This window comes from Paramisgurnus dabryanus, chromosome 23 (genome assembly GCF_030506205.2).
Source record: "Paramisgurnus dabryanus chromosome 23, PD_genome_1.1, whole genome shotgun sequence".
Classification (NCBI taxonomy): Eukaryota; Metazoa; Chordata; class Actinopteri; order Cypriniformes; family Cobitidae; genus Paramisgurnus; species Paramisgurnus dabryanus.
Genome location: NC_133359.1, coordinates 28,054,851 through 28,075,531, shown reverse-complemented (window position 1 = coordinate 28,075,531; position 20,681 = coordinate 28,054,851). Strand labels below are relative to the sequence as shown.

At 44.7% G+C, this 20,681-nt stretch overlaps 3 non-coding genes across 3 annotated transcripts; all 3 read right to left on the bottom strand.

Moving 5' to 3' along the window:
- Nucleotides 1-5,503: 5,503 nt before the first annotated feature.
- trnas-aga (transfer RNA serine (anticodon AGA)) lies at nt 5,504-5,585 on the bottom strand. Its single transcript has one exon. It is a non-coding gene; the product is annotated as a tRNA-Ser (tRNA).
- A 94-nt stretch (nt 5,586-5,679) lies between these two features.
- trnak-uuu (transfer RNA lysine (anticodon UUU)) lies at nt 5,680-5,752 on the bottom strand. The gene has a single exon. It is a non-coding gene; the product is annotated as a tRNA-Lys (tRNA).
- Nucleotides 5,753-5,965: 213 nt separating this feature from the next.
- On the bottom strand, nt 5,966-6,045 carry trnas-aga (transfer RNA serine (anticodon AGA)). Its single transcript has one exon. It is a non-coding gene; the product is annotated as a tRNA-Ser (tRNA).
- Between the last annotated feature and the right edge of the window lie 14,636 nt (nt 6,046-20,681).

Here is a 20,681-nt window from a genome sequence, read left to right as displayed (position 1 = left end):
AAAAGCAACACTCGTCAAAAATAATCTTATACATATTCTTTATTATCATGAAAATACCTGAAAAGGTTTGAAGAACAGCAATATAAATATATCCTTAAGCCATTTCCTGTAGCTGCGTGTTTCTGGTTCTTCGTCTGCAGCGCATATTAAGTTTCTGCACGAGAGCGCCCCCTGGCTTTTGGATGTAGCGGCATTTCACCGTTATTCATTGAGAAGCAAAGCAAGTATCATCAGCCAACTTATAGGTGCACCCCTAATTTTGGTCAGTTTCTCTGCCTACCAACCACACTTTTTTGCCATGTTTTATGCATATGATGGAGAACAAACTGTGCCATTTCTCTAATTAGGTTGCTCTGTATTTTGCACCTGGTTACTTTTGGCATATTTCTTGTGTTTATTTAAAAAAAAAAAAATTCTTTAAATGCAAAATACACTTATGTTTTTCCCAAAGTATTTGTTTTGATTTGTTATATAAACAAATTATTTACATAAAGTTTTTCCGGACCTATGAAAATTATGGGAATTCAGATTTGGACCTTTGAATGTAAACTTTGAGAACCCCTGATCTAAACAGTAGTTTAACTGCAACATGTGTCGCTAGCACAGCTTACTCATAAGACATTACAATCAACTAGACATTTTAGAACATTCGGGGGAAAAATAAACACATAATGTAATAATCATACTTACATGTTGTGGTTAGGAGACGCATGTTGTTCTAAATAAAGTGGGTACTGAACCATCTTTCATTGCCAAACGTTTAGTAAATACCTCCTTGAAACAGTAATTTCATAAATATCATGAATATCTTCATCCTTTGGTAATGAAAACAACACAAACTTGCATTAACAGCTGAAAACACAGTGTCTGCTCGACATGATGTTTACACACTAACTAGCTGAAGTGTCTGTGGGCAGGTCAGAGTTTTCGTTTCTCCCGGGCAAAACTATAGGCGGAGATTATTATGCAAAGTGTTCGTATCTTCATAGAGGGAGACAGGCAGAAGATTCATACTATATGATGAAATATTTCAGTGATTTAGAGTCAACGCCCTACTTTAGAAGCCAATAACTTTATTAATCATGCACTTTTTGGTTTAACTACTTTGCACATCGTTTACATTGATGGACAGCTACATGATGCACTGCAATACAGGTAATTTTCAATTTTGGATCTGTTTGGCTCTTTAAAATAAATGAGAAAAGAGTTAAAGCGCATACTAAGTGCAAACGCAGATGCAAAGCAGGCCTCCGTTGCTGATTGAAGCAGCTGAAATAGATAAACAAACTTGCCTACTACTCTTCATATTAATGCGCATTCCTTACAAGCAAAAATAGATGAACTATCAGCAAATATGCCCTACCTAAACAAGTACCAGAATTCCAGTATTCTGGCAATCACGAGACGTGGCCGGACAGCAACGTTGTTATTGTTTAGGACCGATAGAGATCTTGACATTACCGGGAAGACGGGGCAGGGGCGTCATAAGTAGGGGGAAAAGGGTGACAGACTGCAAAAGGCATGTGAGGGGCCCTTGACAATCATTTTGTAGTTATTATTAACCCTTAAGAGATCCTAGGGACATTTTCTGCCATTTTGATTTTTACTTTTAAACCATCTTGGCTGTGTTGATTGAATATTGCCCAAACTTGCCAGAGGTTAATCATTTTTGATGAATTTTAGAATTTTGGTTTCAGTTTTTTAAATTAGCTTAAAATGGCTAAGCTACGCAAAAACCGACACATGTGATGCTAGCGGCAAAAAATGTCCCATTGAAACCCATTATAACTACCATTTTTGACCCCCCCATTTATCTTAACAAAAACTAATGCACACCTTTATGTCAATATATCATTTTGGACTACTGGCCTTGAAGTTTTGATTTTTATACTTGTCCACCAGGTGGCGCTACTTTTTACCATTTCATGCATTCATCAAAATGTCACAATTTTTGCTGTTTTCTGCGGACCGCATAGCTGCTGAAAAGATAAACCTTTAATGTTGAAAATTGGTGTGTGTGTAAAAAAAGTGTGTCTGAGTGGTAAGGGGGTGGTGGTGATGTCGGGGTGGAGTCGATGTTGAGTGGGGCAGGGGGGCATATTCAACATATCCAATTCTTCTCTCTTTGAAGGGCACATTCTGCATTATAAACTAATTCAGTAATAAAAACGATGAGAGGTCAGAACCGAAACAAAATCAATGTTCATTTTGGTTCTCGCTCATGTTGTTTATGCAAGTACACTGCTATAAGTATGAACAGTATAGCAGAAGTAGTAAAAATGGCAAGGCATTACAGCACACACAAGGCTCCTGAAATAATCATGCATTTCAAGAGCGAGGACGGCTCCTCATCTTCCTCCGAGGATTCTGAGGTCGACACGGAGGCCTCAGAGGTAGAAGTAGACCAGCTGGAGTCTAATTCATAAGAAGGATCTTCAGAAGACTTGTCAGAAGGTGAGAGCAGAGAGGAGATGGATGAAGTGGCGGCAGGATGGACATCAAAAATTGAAAAATCTTTTGGTCTCCCACAAACATGGAGATGCTCCGCTACTTTCCAGCAGCCAGAGATTTGATCCCAGGGCTCACACACTATGCCACTGCCCAAATCAGTGCCCTGACTTCAAGCTTTTCATTGATGCTGATGCATGAAATCCTGCAGCATATTGGGGCCATGACAAACCTACATGGGAGACAGTCACAGACTGGAGAGATCTTGAGACAGAGAAACTGCAGGCTTATGTGGGCCTGCTCATTCTGACCGGTGTTTACAGATAAAAAATGAATCAGCCCTCAGTCTCTGGAGTGAGAAATCAGGACCGGTCACTATCTGGGCTACGATGTCCCACAAAAGTTTTCACGACATCAGCCGAACACTGTGGTTCGATTAATGTTAACATATTGGCATTTAAAGGGTTAAAATTTTCACAAATTTAATTAATATTTGACATGTATGTTTCAGGAAGAAGTAGGGCCCTATCTTGCACCCAGCGCAATTGACTTTGTCAGTGACGCATGTATCATTCGTATTTTGCGCCGGCGCACAGCGGGGTTTTTCCCTCCACAGATGCACGTCAGCAAACTAGGGAATGAACTTGCGCTCCCTGGGCGGTTCAGCGCAAAAAGGAGGCGTGTTGCGGCGCAAACCATCTCTTATGCTATTTTGCAGTTTCAAAAAACAATTGCGCTACTAACCAAAAAAAACTAGTCTAAAGTCAGTGGCGCGTTGCGCGTGGTTCATTATGCTATTTTAAGGGCGCATGCTTGACCATAATGTATAGCGTGCACAACGCGCATACACTTTGCTTATCTAATCTACACAGATGCAACAGTTATTTTTGCAAATCATAAATTGTATCACTTAAAAATATTAATACACGAGATAAGGGGAATCATAATGGTGAGCATTGTGATGATAGTTTTTATTTATTCTCATGCAAATAACGATTAAAATATTTTCATAACTTTGTTGTGTGGCTGTATTACGTTTATTTTATGTAAAAAATAGTTAAAATGTTTTCATAAGAAACCTTAATGTATATGAACTTGATTTGTAAGAGTACTTTGGGGTTGGACCTTGCTTGCGTTTCTTGGGTCCGATTTCAAAGCCCCCAAACCCTTTCAGCGGTGAGGGTGGACGCAGCGATGTCCTCTGCTGGCGTCAAGTCCTGAGGCAGATCCACCTCCCGTTACACGGCGTGCCCGATTTATGCTGGCAAGCGTGGGATTCCCCCGTACAAGGACGTCGGTCTCCTCGGCTGTGAACCGCTCCTGGCGTGCGCCTGGTAAATCCGTCATAATAATAGCAACCCGCCATGGAACTTGCGCCCTTGCGTTTAAAGGGAATGTTGGCTAGCGTTCTGATTGGTTTATTTGACGTTACGCCCAAACCACACCTATGAATAATGAACCTACTTCAGACCAACCCCTTATTGATTTGCGCCCGGCGCAAGAGTTATTTCTCACGCCGGGAAAATAGCAACAGCGCCCAAGATCCGCCCACAAACTCACTTGCGCGTTGCGCTTCGCACTTGCGTTTCAGATCGTTAAAATAGAGCCCGTAGTGTTAAAAGATTTAATAGTTTAAAGTGGAAAAAATTATTGATGTATGATATTTTTAGAGCAGTTTTTGGGAAGGTGTCATTTTGGCCTTAGGATCTTTTTGGCCCTAGGAAGTGTGAGTTTTGTATAAAATCTGACCCTGTTCAAAAAATAACAATGCATCAAAATCAATGTTACTACCAATCTTTTACCCATCCTAGGGTCTAATAATAATTATAATCAAATGGTAGTTCAAATGTTTTTTTGGGGAAAATATTTAGATTTTTGTTTTTTTCTGTTAAAAAAACATGGGTTCATGTAAACAAACTGGCATGTAAAGGGTTAAAATTTCCACAAATTTAATTAATATTTCATATGTATGTTTCAGGCAGAAGTAGTTCTAAAAGACTGAATCATTTAAAGTGTAAAAAAATGTTGACATATGATATTTTTAGAGCAATTTTTAGGAAGGTGTCATTTTGTAGCCTTAGGAACACTTAAGAAAGTTTTTTATAAAATCTGACCTTGTTCAAAAAATAACAATGCATGAAAATTAATGTTGCTACCAATCTTTGACCCATCTCAGGGTATAATAATAATAATAATAATCACATGGTGGTTCAAATTTGTTTTTTGGAAAATATTTAGTTTTTTTGTTTTTTCTGTTAAAAAAAACATGGGCTAATGTAAATAAACAGGCATATAAAGTAGTGCTGGGCGATTTGGCCTAAAAATAAAATCTCCGATTTAATTTTTTTTAATTCGACTTCCGATTTTTTCCGATTTTTGGTTTGTGGTGCTGGTGCCTTTGACTGCGATGGGCTTTAGGCAAATGTTGCAGCACGGGGTCTCTTGCTCCACGTCTGTCGCAGCAAACCCATACCAGTTCCAAACAACAGATGATTTTATTCCTTTCTTTGGAACAAACTTCCCACTCTCGCCGGTAGCCATGTTGTCGCTTGCTGTTGCCGTTTCGTGTGTTTGTGCTATGATGATGATGTTGTCGCTTGCTGATGCTGTTTCACGTGTGCTATGATGTTGTTGATGTTGCTATAATAACGCTACGGAAGCCCCGGGCAGCCAAAAATGCGCCATTACAAAAAAATCGAATTACTTATTTTTTAAATCCCCCACAACAAAAAATTCGAATTAATTCATTAAATCGATTTTTTGCCCAGGCCTAATATAAAGGGTTAAAATTTTCACAAATTATATTAATATTTGATATGTATGTTTCAGGCAGAAGTAGTTTTAAAAGACTGAATCGTTTAAAGTGGAAAAAATATTGATGTATGATATTTTTAGAGCAGTTTTGGGAAGGTGACATTTTGTGGCCTTAGGATCACAAGTGTGAGTTTTTTTATAAAATCTGACTCTGTTCAAAAAATAACAATGCATTAAAATAAATTTTGCCACCAATCTTTGACCCATCCCAGGGTCTAATAATTAAAATAATCAAATGGATTAGAGTCGGTAGGATTCGAACCTGCGCGGGGAGACCCCAATGGAATTCTAGTCCGTCGCCTTAACCACTCGGCCACAACTACATGCTGTTGCTGTTGGGAAACTTTATCCTTTCCCCGTTCCCTACGAAACGGAGCTCTAGACACAGCAGCACAAAAGGCGATCGAGGCTACTCATCGCCCGGACAGGGACTTGAACCCTGGACCCTCAGATTAAAAGTCTGATGCTCTACCGACTGAGCTATCCGGGCTTGCACCTGAGTTCCAGGGCTTCACGCCTCAGCCAAGTACGGGACTTCAGTACCATGTCCTGTTAGCTACTCTTTGGTCTATGGACAGGTTAAATATTACTAGAATGCCAAAATGAGCAGGAAACTGCTTCAGTCTTCAAACAGAGTGCGTATTATCTATTTAAGTGGAGAAATCTTGAGAGTCGGTCTACTCGAGAGTCTGAAGTCTGAAGACGTAGTCGGCAGGATTCGAACCTGCGCGGGGAGACCCCAATGGATTTCTAGTCCATCGCCTTAACCACTCGGCCCACTGCCAACTTATGTATTGACCATTAGCCCACTATTTTGCCCATTAGCACATTAAACTGCCCATCTGCCATTTATGTCTCTATGGGCCCCTGGGGGCCAAATGACCCAGAGGGCCCCAGGCTCTGGGGGCCTCAAGTGCCAAAGTATTTTCTGCCATTAAGGAAAACAACTTTTGGCCTCTGGGTTTGGCCCCCTTGGGGCGCCCAAGTAATGTTGCCCACTGACAGTTTATTTCACCCACTTCCAATTTATGCATTGACCATTTGCGCACTATTTTGCCCATTAGCACATTAAACTGCCCATCTGACATTTATGCCTCTGAGGGCCCCTGGGGGCCCCAAGTTTTGTTGCCCACTGACAGTATATTTCACCCACAGCCAACTTATGCATTGACCATTTGCCCACTATTTTGCCCATTAGCACATTAAACTGCCCATCTGCCATATATGGCTCTGAGGGCCCCTGGGGGCCAAATGACCTAGAGGGCGCCAAGCTCTGGGGGGCCCGAGTGCCAACGTATTACAGGCCCAATTACTTTGTCTGCAATTGAGGAAAACAACTTTTGGCCCCTGGGCTTGGCCCCCTTGGGGCCCCAAGTTATGTTGCCCACTGACAGTTTATTTTGCCCACTGCCAAATTATGTATTGACCATTAGCCCACTTTTCTGCCCATTAGCACATTAAACTGCCCATCTGCCATTTATGGCTCTGAGGGCCCCTGGGGGCCCCAAGTTATGTTGCCCACAGACAGTTTGTTTCACCCACAGCCAACTTATGCATTGACCATTTGCCCACTATTTTGCCCATTAGCACATTAAACTGCCCATCTGCCATTTATGCCTCTGAGGGCCCCTGGGGGCCCCAAGTTTTGTTGCCCACTGACAGTATATTTCACCCACAGCCAACTTATGTATTGACCATTTGCCCACTATTTTGCCCATTAGCACATTAAACTGCCCATCTGCCATTTATGGCTCTGAGGGCCCCTGGGGGCCAAATGACCTAGAGGGCCCCAAGCTCTGGGGGCCCCAAGTGCCAAAGTATTCCAGCCCCACTGGCTGCCCAATTACTTTGTCTGCAATTGAGGAAAACAACTTTTGGCCCCTGGGCTTGGCCCCCTTGGGGCCCCAAGTTATGTTGCCCACTGACAGGTATTTTGCCCACTGCCAACTTATGTATTGACCATTAGCCCACTTTTCTGCCCACTAGCACATTAAACTGCCCATCTGCCATTTATGGCTCTGAGGGCCCCTGGGGGCCCCGAGTTATGTTGCCCACTGACAGTTTGTTTCACCCACAGCCAACTTATGCATTGACCATTTGCCCACTATTTTGCCCATTAGCACATTAAACTGCCCATCTGCCATTTATGGCTCTGAGAGCCCCTGGGGGCCAAATGACCTAGAGGGCCCCAAGCTCTGGGTGCCCCAAGTGTCAAAGTATTCCAGGCCCACTGGCTGCCCAATAACTTTGACTGCAATTGAGGATAACAACTTTTGGCCCCTGGGCTTGGCCCCCTTGGGGCCCCAAGTTATGTTGCCCACTGACAGTTTATTTTGCCCACTGCCAACTTATGTATTGACCATTAGCCCACTATTTTGCCCATTAGCACATTAAACTGCCCATCTGCCATTTATGCCTCTATGGGCCCCTGGGGGCCAAATGACCCAGAGGGTCCAGGCTCTGGGGGCCCCAAGTGCCAAAGTATTGTCTGCCATTGAGGAAAAGAACTTCTGGCCTCTGGGCTTGGCCCCCTTGGGGCCCCAAGTAATGTTGCCCACTGAGAGTTTATTTCACCCACTTCCAATTTATGCATTGACCATTTGCCCACTATTTTGCCCATTAGCACATTAAACTGCCCATCTGCCTCTTATGCCTCTATGGGCCCCTGGGGGCCAAATGACCCAGAGGGCCCCAGGCTCTGGGGGCCCCAAGTGCCAAAGTATTGCGTGCCATTAAGAAAAACAACTTTTGGCCTCTGGGCTTGGCCCCCTTGGGGCCCCAAGTAATGTTGCCCACTGACAGTTTATTTCACCCACTTCCAATTTATGCATTGACCATTTGCCCACTATTTTGCCCATTAGCACATTAAACTGCCCATCTGCCATTTATGCCTCTGAGGGCCCCTGGGGGCCCCAAGTTTTGTTGCCCACTGACAGTATATTTCACCTACAGCCAACTTATGCATTGACCATTTGCCCACTATTTTGCCCATTAGCACATTAAACTGCCCATCTGCCATTTATGGCTCTGAGGGCCCCTGGGGGCCAAATGACCTAGAGGGCCCCAAGCTCTGGGGGCCCCAAGTGCCAAAGTATTCCAGGCCCACTGGCTGCCCAATTACTTTGTCTGCAATTGAGTAAAAAACTTTTGGCCCCTGGGCTTGGCCCCCTTGGGGCCCCAAGTTATGTTGCCCACTGACAGTTTATTTTGCCCACTGCCAACTTATGTATTGACCATTAGCCCACTTTTCTGCCCACTAGCGCATTCAACTGCCCATCTGCCATTTATGGCTCTGAGGGCCCCTTGGGGCCCCAAGTTATGTTGTCCACTGAGAGTTTATTTCACCCACTACCAATTTATGCATTGACCATTTGCCCACTATTTTGCCCATTAGCACATTAAACTGCCCATCTGCCATTTATGCCTCTGAGGGCCCTTGGGGGCCCCAAGTTTTGTTGCCCACTGACAGTATATTTCACCCACAGCCAACTTATGCATTGACCATTTGCCCACTATTTTGCCCATTAGCACATTAAACTGCCCATCTGCCATTTATGCCTCTATGGGCCCCTGGGGGCCAAATGACCCAGAGGGCCCCAGGCTCTGGGGGCCCCAAGTGCCAAAGTATTGTCTGCCATTAAGGAAAACAACTTTTGGCTTCTGGGCTTGGCCCCCTTGGGGCCCCAAGTAATGTTGCCCACTGACAGTTTATTTCACCCACTTCCAATTTATGCATTGACCATTTGCCCACTATTTTGCCCATTAGCACATTAAACTGCCCATCTGCCATTTATGCCTCTGAGGGCCCTTGGGGGCCCCAAGTTTTGTTGCCCACTGACAGTATATTTCACCTACAGCCAACTTATGCATTGACCATTTGCCCACTATTTTGCCCATTAGCACATTAAACTGCCCATCTGCCATTTATGGCTCTGAGGGCCCCTGGGGGCCAAATGACCTAGAGGGCCCCAAGCTCTAGGGGCCCCAAGTGCCAAAGTATTCCAGGCCCACTGGCTGCCCAATTACTTTGTCTGCAATTGAGGAAAAAAACTTTTGGCCCTGGGCTTGGCCCCCTTGGGGCCCCAAGTTATGTTGCCCACTGACAGTTTATTTCACCCACTTCCAATTTATGCATTGACCATTTGCCCACTATTTTGCCCATTAGCACATTAAACTGCCCCTCTGCCATTTATGCCTCTATGGGCCCCTGGGGGCCAAATGACCCAGAGGGTCCAGGCTCTGGGGGCCCCAAGTGCCAAAGTATTGTTTGCCATTAAGGAAAATAACTTCTGGCCTCTGGGCTTGGCCCCCTTGGGGCCCCAAGTTATGTTGTCCACAGAGAGTTTATTTCACCCACTTCCAATTTATGCATTGACCATTTGCCCACTATTTTGCCCATTAGCACATTAAACTGCCCATCTGCCATTTATGCCTCTGAGGGCCCTTGGGGGCCCCAAGTTTTGTTGCCCACTGACAGTATATTTCACCTACAGCCAACTTATGCATTGACCATTTGCCCACTATTTTGCCCATTAGCACATTAAACTGCCCATCTGCCATTTATGGCTCTGAGGGCCCCTGGGGGCCCCAAGTTATGTTGTCCACTGAGAGTTTATTTCACCCACTTCCAATTTATGCATTGACCATTTGCCCACTATTTTGCCCATTAGCACATTAAACTGCCCATCTGCCATTTATGCCTCTGAGGGCCCCTGGGGGCCAAATGACATAGAGGGCATAGGCCAAAGGTCAAAGTAAGCTCACATGGATGCAAGGCCTACATCAGATGGTTTAAAAAACTGCAAACACACATGCTTCAACATCTAAGACTGTTTCATTTGAATGAAACCTGCAAAACACACAAGCACATAGTTACAATGCAAAGGCCAAAGGTCAAAGTAAGGTCACATGGATGCAAGGCCTACATCAGATGGTTTAAAAGACTGCAAACACACATGCTTCAACATCTAACACTGTTACATTTGAATAAAACCTGCAAAACACACAAGCACATAGTTACAATGCAAAGGCCAAAGGTCAAATTTAGCTCACATGGATGCAAGGCCTACATCAGATGGTTTAAAAGACTGCAAACACACATGCTTCAACATCTAACACTGTTACATTTGAATAAAACCTGCAAAACACACAAGCACATAGTTACAATGCAAAGGCCAAAGGTCAAAGTAAGCTCACATAGATGCAAGGCCTACATCAGATGGTTTAAAAGACTGCAAACACACATGCTTTAACATCTGAGACTTTTACATTTGAATGAAACCTGCAAAACACACAAGCACATAGCTACAATGCAAAGGCCAAAGGTCAAATTCAGCTCAAATGGATGCAAGGCCTACATCAGATGGTTTAAAAGACTGCAAACACACATGTTTTAACATCTGAGAGTGTTAAATGTGAATGAAACATGCAAAACACACAAGCACATAGTTACAATGCAAAGGCCAAAGGTCAAATTCAGCTCACATGGATGCAAGGCCTACATCAGATGGTTAAAAAGACTGCAAACACACATGCTTCAACATCTAAGACTGTTACATTTGAATGAAACCTGCAAAACACACAAGCACATAGTTACAATGCAAAGGCCAAAGGTCAAATTCAGCTCACATGGATGCAAGGCCTAGATCAGATGGTTTAAAAGACTGCAAACACACATGCTTCAACATCTGAGAGTGTTAAATGTGAATGAAACATGCAAAACACACAAGCACATAGTTACAATGCAAAGGCCAAAGGTCAAATTCATCTCACATGGATGCAAGGCCTACATCAGATGGTTAAAAAGACTGCAAACACACATGCTTCAACATCTAAGACTGTTACATTTGAATGAAACCTGCAAAACACACAAGCACATTGTTACAATGCAAAGGCCAAAGGTCAAATTCATCTCACATGGATGCAAGGCCTACATCAGATGGTTAAAAAGACTGCAAACACACATGCTTCAACATCTAAGACTGTTACATTTGAATGAAACCTGCAAAACACACAAGCACATAGTTACAATGCAAAGGCCAAAGGTCAAATTCAGCTCACATGGATGCAAGGCCTAGATCAGATGGTTTAAAAGACTGCAAACACACATGCTTCAACATCTGAGAGTGTTAAATGTGAATGAAACCTGCCAAACACACAAGCACATTGTTACAATGCAAAGGCCAAAGGTCAAATTCATCTCACATGGATGCAAGGCCTACATCAGATGGTTAAAAAGACTGCAAACACACATGCTTCAACATCTAAGACTGTTACATTTGAATGAAACCTGCAAAACACACAAGCACATAGTTACAATGCAAAGGCCAAAGGTCAAATTCAGCTCACATGGATGCAAGGCCTACATCAGATGGTTTAAAAGACTGCAAACACACATGCTTCAACATCTAAGACTGTTACATTTGTATCAAACATGCAAAACACACAAGCACATAGCTACAATGCAAAGGCCAAAGGTCAAATTCAGCTCACATGGATGCAAGGCCTACATCAGATGGTTTAAAAGACTGCAAACCCACATGCTTCAACATCTAAGACTGTTACATTTGAATGAAACCTGCAAAACACTCAAGCACATTGTTACAATGCAAAGGCCAAAGGTCAAATTCAGCTCACATGGATGCAAGGCCTACATCAGATGGTTTAAAAGACTGCAAACCCACATGCTTCAACATCTGAGAGTGTTAAATGTGAATGAAACATGCAAAACACACAAGCACATAGTTACAATGCAAAGGCCAAAGGTCAAATTCAGCTCACATGGATGCAAGGCCTACATCAGATGGTTTAAAAGACTGCAAACCCACATGCTTCAACATCTAAGACTGTTACATTTGAATGAAACCTGCAAAACACTCAAGCACATTGTTACAATGCAAAGGCCAAAGGTCAAATTCAGCTCACATGGATGCAAGGCCTACATCAGATGGTTTAAAAGACTGCAAACCCACATGCTTCAACATCTGAGAGTGTTAAATGTGAATGAAACATGCAAAACACACAAGCACATAGTTACAATGCAAAGGCCAAAGGTCAAATTCAGCTCACATGGATGCAAGGCCTACATCAGATGGTTAAAAAGACTGCAAACACACATGCTTCAACATCTAAGACTGTTACATTTGAATGAAACCTGCAAAACACACAAGCACATAGTTACAATGCAAAGGCCAAAGGTCAAATTCAGCTCACATGGATGCAAGGCCTACATCAGATGGTTTAAAAGACTGCAAACACACATGCTTTAACATCTGAGACTTTTACATTTGAATGAAACCTGCAAAACACACAAGCACATAGCTACAATGCAAAGGCCAAAGGTCAAATTCAGCTCAAATGGATGCAAGGCCTACATCAGATGGTTTAAAAGACTGCAAACACACATGTTTTAACATCTGAGAGTGTTAAATGTGAATGAAACATGCAAAACACACAAGCACATATTTACAATGCAAAGGCCAAAGGTCAAATTCAGCTCACATGGATGCAAGGCCTACATCAGATGGTTAAAAAGACTGCAAACACACATGCTTCAACATCTAAGACTGTTACATTTGAATGAAACCTGCAAAACACACAAGCACATAGTTACAATGCAAAGGCCAAAGGTCAAATTCAGCTCACATGGATGCAAGGCCTAGATCAGATGGTTTAAAAGACTGCAAACACACATGCTTCAACATCTGAGAGTGTTAAATGTGAATGAAACATGCAAAACACACAAGCACATAGTTACAATGCAAAGGCCAAAGGTCAAATTCATCTCACATGGATGCAAGGCCTACATCAGATGGTTTAAAAGACTGCAAACACACATGCTTCAACATCTAAGACTGTTACATTTGAATCAAACCTGCAAAACACACAAGCACATAGCTACAATGCAAAGGCCAAAGGTCAAATTCAGCTCACATGGATGCAAGGCTTATCTCAGATGGTTTAAAAGACTGCAAACACACATGCTTCAACATCTGAGAGTGTTAAATGTGAATGAAACCTGCCAAGCACACAAGCACATTGTTACAATGCAAAGGCCAAAGGTCAAATTCAGCTCACATGGATGCAAGGCCTACATCAGATGGTTTAAAAGATTGCAAACACACATGCTTCAACATCTAAGACTGTTACATTTGAATGAAACCTGCAAAACACACAAGCACATTGTTACAATGCAAAGGCCAAAGGTCAAATTCAGCTCACATGGATGCAAGGCCTAGATCAGATGGTTTAAAAGACTGCAAACACACATGCTTTAACATCTGAGAGTGTTAAATGTGAATGAAACCTGCCAAACACACAAGCACATTGTTACAATGCAAAGGCCAAAGGTCAAATTCATCTCACATGGATGCAAGGCCTACATCAGATGGTTAAAAAGACTGCAAACACACATGCTTCAACATCTAAGACTGTTACATTTGAATGAAACCTGCAAAACACACAAGCACATAGTTACAATGCAAAGGCCAAAGGTCAAATTCAGCTCACATGGATGCAAGGCCTACATCAGATGGTTTAAAAGACTGCAAACACACATGCTTCAACATCTAAGACTGTTACATTTGTATCAAACATGCAAAACACACAAGCACATAGCTACAATGCAAAGGCCAAAGGTCAAATTCAGCTCACATGGATGCAAGGCCTACATCAGATGGTTTAAAAGACTGCAAACCCACATGCTTCAACATCTAAGACTGTTACATTTGAATGAAACCTGCAAAACACTCAAGCACATTGTTACAATGCAAAGGCCAAAGGTCAAATTCAGCTCACATGGATGCAAGGCCTACATCAGATGGTTTAAAAGACTGCAAACCCACATGCTTCAACATCTGAGAGTGTTAAATGTGAATGAAACATGCAAAACACACAAGCACATAGTTACAATGCAAAGGCCAAAGGTCAAATTCAGCTCACATGGATGCAAGGCCTACATCAGATGGTTTAAAAGACTGCAAACCCACATGCTTCAACATCTGAGAGTGTTAAATGTGAATGAAACCTGCCAAACACACAAGCACATTGTTACAATGCAAAGGCCAAAGGTCAAATTCAGCTTACATGGATGCAAGGCCTACATCAGATGGTTAAAAAGACTGCAAACACACATGCTTCAACATCTAAGACTGTTACATTTGTATCAAACCTGCAAAACACACAAGCACATAGCTACAATGCAAAGGCCAAAGGTCAAATTCAGCTTACATGGATGCAAGGCCTACATCAGATGGTTTAAAAGACTGCAAACACACATGCTTCAACATCTAAGACTGTTACATTTGAATCAAACCTGCAAAACACACAAGCACATAGCTACAATGCAAAGGCCAAAGGTCAAATTCAGCTCACATGGATGCAAGGCTTATCTCAGATGGTTTAAAAGACTGCAAACACACATGCTTCAACATCTGAGAGTGTTAAATGTGAATGAAACCTGCCAAGCACACAAGCACATTGTTACAATGCAAAGGCCAAAGGTCAAATTCAGCTCACATGGATGCAAGGCCTACATCAGATGGTTTAAAAGATTGCAAACACACATGCTTCAACATCTAAGACTGTTACATTTGAATGAAACCTGCAAAACACACAAGCACATTGTTACAATGCAAAGGCCAAAGGTCAAATTCAGCTCACATGGATGCAAGGCCTACATCAGATGGTTTAAAATACTGCAAACACACATGCTTCGACATCTGAGAGTGTTAAATGTGAATGAAACATGCAAAACACACAAGCACATTGTTACAATGCAAAGGCCAAAGGTCATAATCAGCTCACATGGATGCAAGGCCTACATCAGATGGTTTAAAAGACTGCAAACCCACATGCTTCAACATCTGAGAATGTTAAATGTGAATGAAACCTGTAAAACACACAAGCACATTGTTACAATGCAAAGGCCAAAGGTCAAATTCAGCTCACATGGATGCAAGGCCTACATCAGATGGTTTAAAAGACTGCAAACACACATGCTTCAACATCTAAGACTGTTACATTTGAATGAAACCTGCAAAACACACAAGCACATTGTTACAATGCAAAGGCCAAAGGTCAAATTCAGCTCACATGGATGCAAGGCCTACATCAGATGGTTTAAAAGACTGCAAACACACATGCTTCAACATCTGAGAGTGTTAAATGTGAATGAAACATGTAAAACACACAAGCACATAGTTACAATGCAAAGGCCAAAGGTCAAATTCATCTCACATGGATGCAAGGCCTACATCAGATGGTTAAAAAGACTGCAAACACACATGCTTTAACATCTGAGAGTGTTAAATGTGAATGAAACATGCAAAACACACAAGCACATTGTTACAATTCAAAGGCCAAAGGTCAAATTCATCTCACATGGATGCAAGGCCTACATCAGATGGTTAAAAAGACTGCAAACACACATGCTTCAACATCTAAGAGTGTTAAATGTGAATGAAACATGCAAAACACACAAGCACATTGTTACAATGCAAAGGCCAAAGGTCATAATCAGCTCACATGGATGCAAGGCCTACATCAGATGGTTTAAAAGACTGCAAACACACATGCTTTAACATCTGAGAGTGTTAAATGTGAATGAAACATGCAAAACACACAAGCACATTGTTACAATTCAAAGGCCAAAGGTCAAATTCATCTCACATGGATGCAAGGCCTACATCAGATGGTTAAAAAGACTGCAAACACACATGCTTCAACATCTAAGACTGTTACATTTGAATGAAACCTGCAAAACACACAAGCACATAGTTACAATGCAAAGGCCAAAGGTCAAATTCAGCTCACATGGATGCAAGGCCTACATCAGATGGTTTAAAAGACTGCAAACACACATGCTTCAACATCTAAGACTGTTACATTTGAATGAAACCTGCAAAACACACAAGCACATTGTTACAATGCACTTTAACCTCTATGACCTAAAGGGATTAAAGCATTATTAAAGGTCACAGTGTGCTCATAGGCCCTGTCTGCACATTAAGCACAAATGACCCACAGTGTGAACACAGGCCCTGCATGCACATTATACACATATCACACACATTAATAATGCATGCACATAGGCCCTGTATGCACATATGACACGCAGTGTGCACGCAGGCCTTGTATACACATTATGCACATATGACACACTTTAATAATGCTTTGTTCACTTTAGCTCATGGAGGTTAAAGGTCACAGTGTGCACACAGACCTTGGCTTGGACTTAGTGTTTTTTGTAAAACACGTGAAATAGGCTAAAGTTTAGGGCTCTTTTGCTTGGCCGAGGAAGGTCGGAGAGACTTGCACTTGGGTTCGTTGGAAAGGCCCGAATCAGACCTTTCCAACAAGCCCAAGGTCAAGGACGTGTCCCTTTCGGGGGCGGAGCTACGGGCATTTGAATATATAAGCTCATTTGTTATATCTCCGGAAGGGGAGGTCCTAGAAACCTGGGGGTGGGGGCGTTTTGAAGGGGGCCGAGGGAGCTTTCAAATGACACCAACCGCACGTCTCTACGACGTTCCTTGGCCGAGTTGTTGTTTTCCGAATTGGACGTGGGCTTAAAGCTAGGGTTAGGGCTAGGGTTGGCAACTCGGCTCAGGAAAACTCTGCGGCGACGCAATTTCAACACGTAGACAGTGGCGGGCCACGTAACGGGAGGGCGGAGTTTCGGAGTCGAGCGGCCTTTCTAGCCTGCGCGGGAGAACGCCCGACTCTGATTTATCACAGTGTGCCTTCGCGGTCTTTGCCAATCTTTTTGGCCATAGCGGTGCGTAAACAATGTCGCAGGATAACGCCGTCGCATGGGGCGCGTCAGGGACTTTTGACGACAAACATACTCAAAATTCGTAATGATCGGGACACGTCAGCGTAGCCGCTACGGAAAAGAATTGCCGTAAATTGAACGTGGGCTTCTTCCGAAAAGGTTCCGCAGGCCCCAAATCGCACGACTCGGCACGTCCCGGGCCACCGAGCGACATATTGACACCGGGTGCCGAAAAGGGGATCTTGCGACATCTGAGGCAAAAAACCTCTTCAAACCTTCTGGTGCACCTGCGGCTCTAGACCGTATCGGTGAGGTTCCGAAACGGAGCGACATGCGGTTCCGAATCACGTGGGACTGCGGAACGTCGCGCACCGACAGTGCCTCGCTAGCCGTGCGACATACTGAAAGCTCAGGCCCATCGGACTTTTCCTCAACGCGTCGGTTACGCCGCTATTCTGCCCGATCGCAATTTAGTACGTGCAATTAATTGCAATAAACACACCCCAAACTATGTCCTTTGCATGTCGGGACAGAGGCGTTACTCATACGTCGAGCTCAACCTGACAGAACCCCCTTGAGCCGCACGGGGCACCGCCCACGCGCAATCGGAATAAAATGCCATTGAAGTGAATTGAGTGCCATTGGAGTAGGCCACAAAAAAGAATAATGGGCATAAACTGCAAATGGGCATTTCCCCACGTGGCCTTAGAAAGTCCCCGGGGCCCCAAAAATGAACACTGTCATGCCCCCGGGTCCCCCGATTCATACCCTTGATGGGCAAGTGCATGCGTCGCTGCTCTGGTTTTAGAGCCCCCCCTAAAAAACTCCTCATTCTTGTCATGCATGGACTCTGCCAATATTGCATTTTCAACAAAAATCAGATTTCCATCTTAAATTGCATTTCACTTTGGAGCAGAGCGGTTTTGGGGGCCGCATCGCAGGCCCCTGACGTTCCCGCTCATGCGATTTCATACAGCTATCACGAAGCGGGCCCGTACGGGAGCTGTCCCATTTCCCCATTAAACCAATGCATTTTTCAAAATGGGTAGGCCACAAAAAGGACACAGAGATAAATTGGACGTGGGCTTAAAGCTAGGGTTAGGGCTAGGGTTGGCAACTCGGCTCGGGAAAACTCTGCGGCGACGCAATTTCAACACGTAGACAGTGGCGGGCCACGTAACGGGAGGGCGGAGTTTCGGAGTCGAGCGGCCTTTCTAGCCTGCGCGGGAGATCGCCCGACTCTGATTTATCACAGTGTGCCTTCGCGGTCTTTGCCAATCTTTTTGGCCATAGCGGTGCGTAAACAATGTCGCAGGATAACGCCGTCGCATGGGGCGCGTCAGGGACTATTGACGACAAACATACTCAAAATTCGTAACGATCGGGACACGTCAGCGTAGCCGCTACGGAAAAGAATTGCCGTAAATTGAACGTGGGCTTCTTCCGAAAAGGTTCCGCAGGCCCCAAATCGCACTACTCGGCACGTCCCGGGCCACCGAGCGACATATTGACACCGGGTGCCGAAAAGGGGATCTTGCGACATCTCAGGCAAAAAACCTCTTCAAACCTTCTGGTGCACCTGCGCCTCTAGACCATATCGGTGAGGTTCTGAAACGGAGCGACATGCGGTTCCGAATAACGTGGGACTGCGGAACGTCGCGCACCGACAGTGCCTCGCTAGCCGTGCGACATACTGAAAGCTCGGGCCCATCGGACTTTTCCTCACCGCGTCGGTTACGCCGCTATTCTGCCCGATCGCAATTTAGTAAGTGCAATTACTTGCAATACACACACCCCAAACTATGTCCTTTGCATGTCGGGACAGAGGCGGTACTCATACGTCGAGCTCAGCCTGACAGAACCCCCTTGAGCCGCACAGGGCACCGCCCACGAGCAACCGGAATAAAATGCCATTGAAGTGAATTGAGTGAAATAGGCTAAAGTTTAGGGCTCTTTTACTTGGCCGAGGAAGGTCGGAGAGACTTGAACTTGGGTTCGTTGGAAAGGCCCGAATCAGACCTTTCCAACAAGCCCAAGTTCAAGGACGTGTCCCATTCGGGGGCGGAGCTACGGGCATTTGAATATTTAAGCTCATTTGTTATATCTCCGGAAGGGGAGGTCCTAGAGACCTGGGGGTGGGGGCGTTTTGAAGGGGGCCGAGGGAGCTTTCAAATGACACCAACCGCACGTCTCTACGATGTTCCTTGGCCGAGTTGGTGTTTTCCGAATTGGACGTGGGCTTAAAGCTAGGGTTAGGGCTAGGGTCGGCAACTCGGCTCGGGAAAACTCTGCGGCGACGCAATTTCAACACGTACACAGTGGCGGGCCACGTAACGGGAGGGCGGAGTTTCGGAGTCGAGCGGCCTTTCTAGCCTGCGCGGGAGATCGCCCGACTCTGATTTATCACAGTGTGCCTTCGCGGCCTTTGCCAATCTTTTTGGCCATAGCGGTGCGTAAACAATGTCGCAGGATAACGGCGTCGCATGGGGCGCGTCAGGGACTATTGACGACAAACATACTCAAAATTCGTAACGATCGGGACACGTCAGCGTAGCCGCTACGGAAAAGAATTGCCGTAAATTGAACGTGGGCTTCTTCCGAAAAGGTTCCGCAGGCCCCAAATCGCACGACTCGGCACGTCCCGGGCCACCGGGCGACATATTGACACCGGGTGCCGAAAAGGGGATCTTGCGACATCTGAGGCAAAAAACCTCTTCAAACCTTCTGGTGCACCTGCGCCTCTAGACCGTATCGGTGAGGTTCCGAAACGGAGCGACATGCGGTTCCGAATCACGTGGGACTGCGGAACGTCGCGCACCGACAGTGCCTCGCTAGCCGTGCGACATACTAAAAGCTCGGGCCCATCGGACTTTTCCTCACCGCGTCGGTTACGCCGCTATTCTGCCCGATCGCAATTTAGTACGTGCAATTAATTGCAGTACACCCCAAACTATGTCCTTTGCATGTCGGGACAGAGGCGGTACTCATACGTCGAGCTCAGCCTGACAGAACCCCCTTGAGCCGCACGGGGCACCGCCCACGCGCAATCGGAATAAAATGCCATTGAAGTGAATTGAGTGCCATTGGAGTAGGCCACAAAAAAGAATAATGGACATAAACTGCAAATGGGCATTTCCCCGCGTGGCCTTAGAAAGTCCCCGGGACCCCAAAAATGAACACTGTCATGCCCCCGGGTCCCCCGATTCATACCCTTGACGCGCAAGTGCATGCGTCGCTGCGCTGCTTTTAGAGCCTCCCCCAAAAAACTCCTCATTCTTGTCATGCATGGACTCTGCCATTATTGCATTTTCAACAAAAATCAGATTTCCATCTTAAATTGCATTTCACTTTGGAGCAGAGCGGTTTTGGGGGCCGCATCGCAGGCCCCTGACGTTCCCGCTCATGCGATTTCATACAGCTATCACGAAGCGGGCCCGTACGGGAGCTGTCCCATTTCCCCATTAAACCAATGCATTTTTCAAAATGGGTAGGCCACAAAAAGGACAAAGAGATAAATTGGACGTGGGCTTAAAGCTAGGGTTAGGGCTAGGGTTGGCAACTCGGCTCGGGAAAACTCTGCGGCGACGCAATTTCAACACGTAGACAGTGGCGGGCCACGTAACGGGAGGGCGGAGTTTCGGAGTCG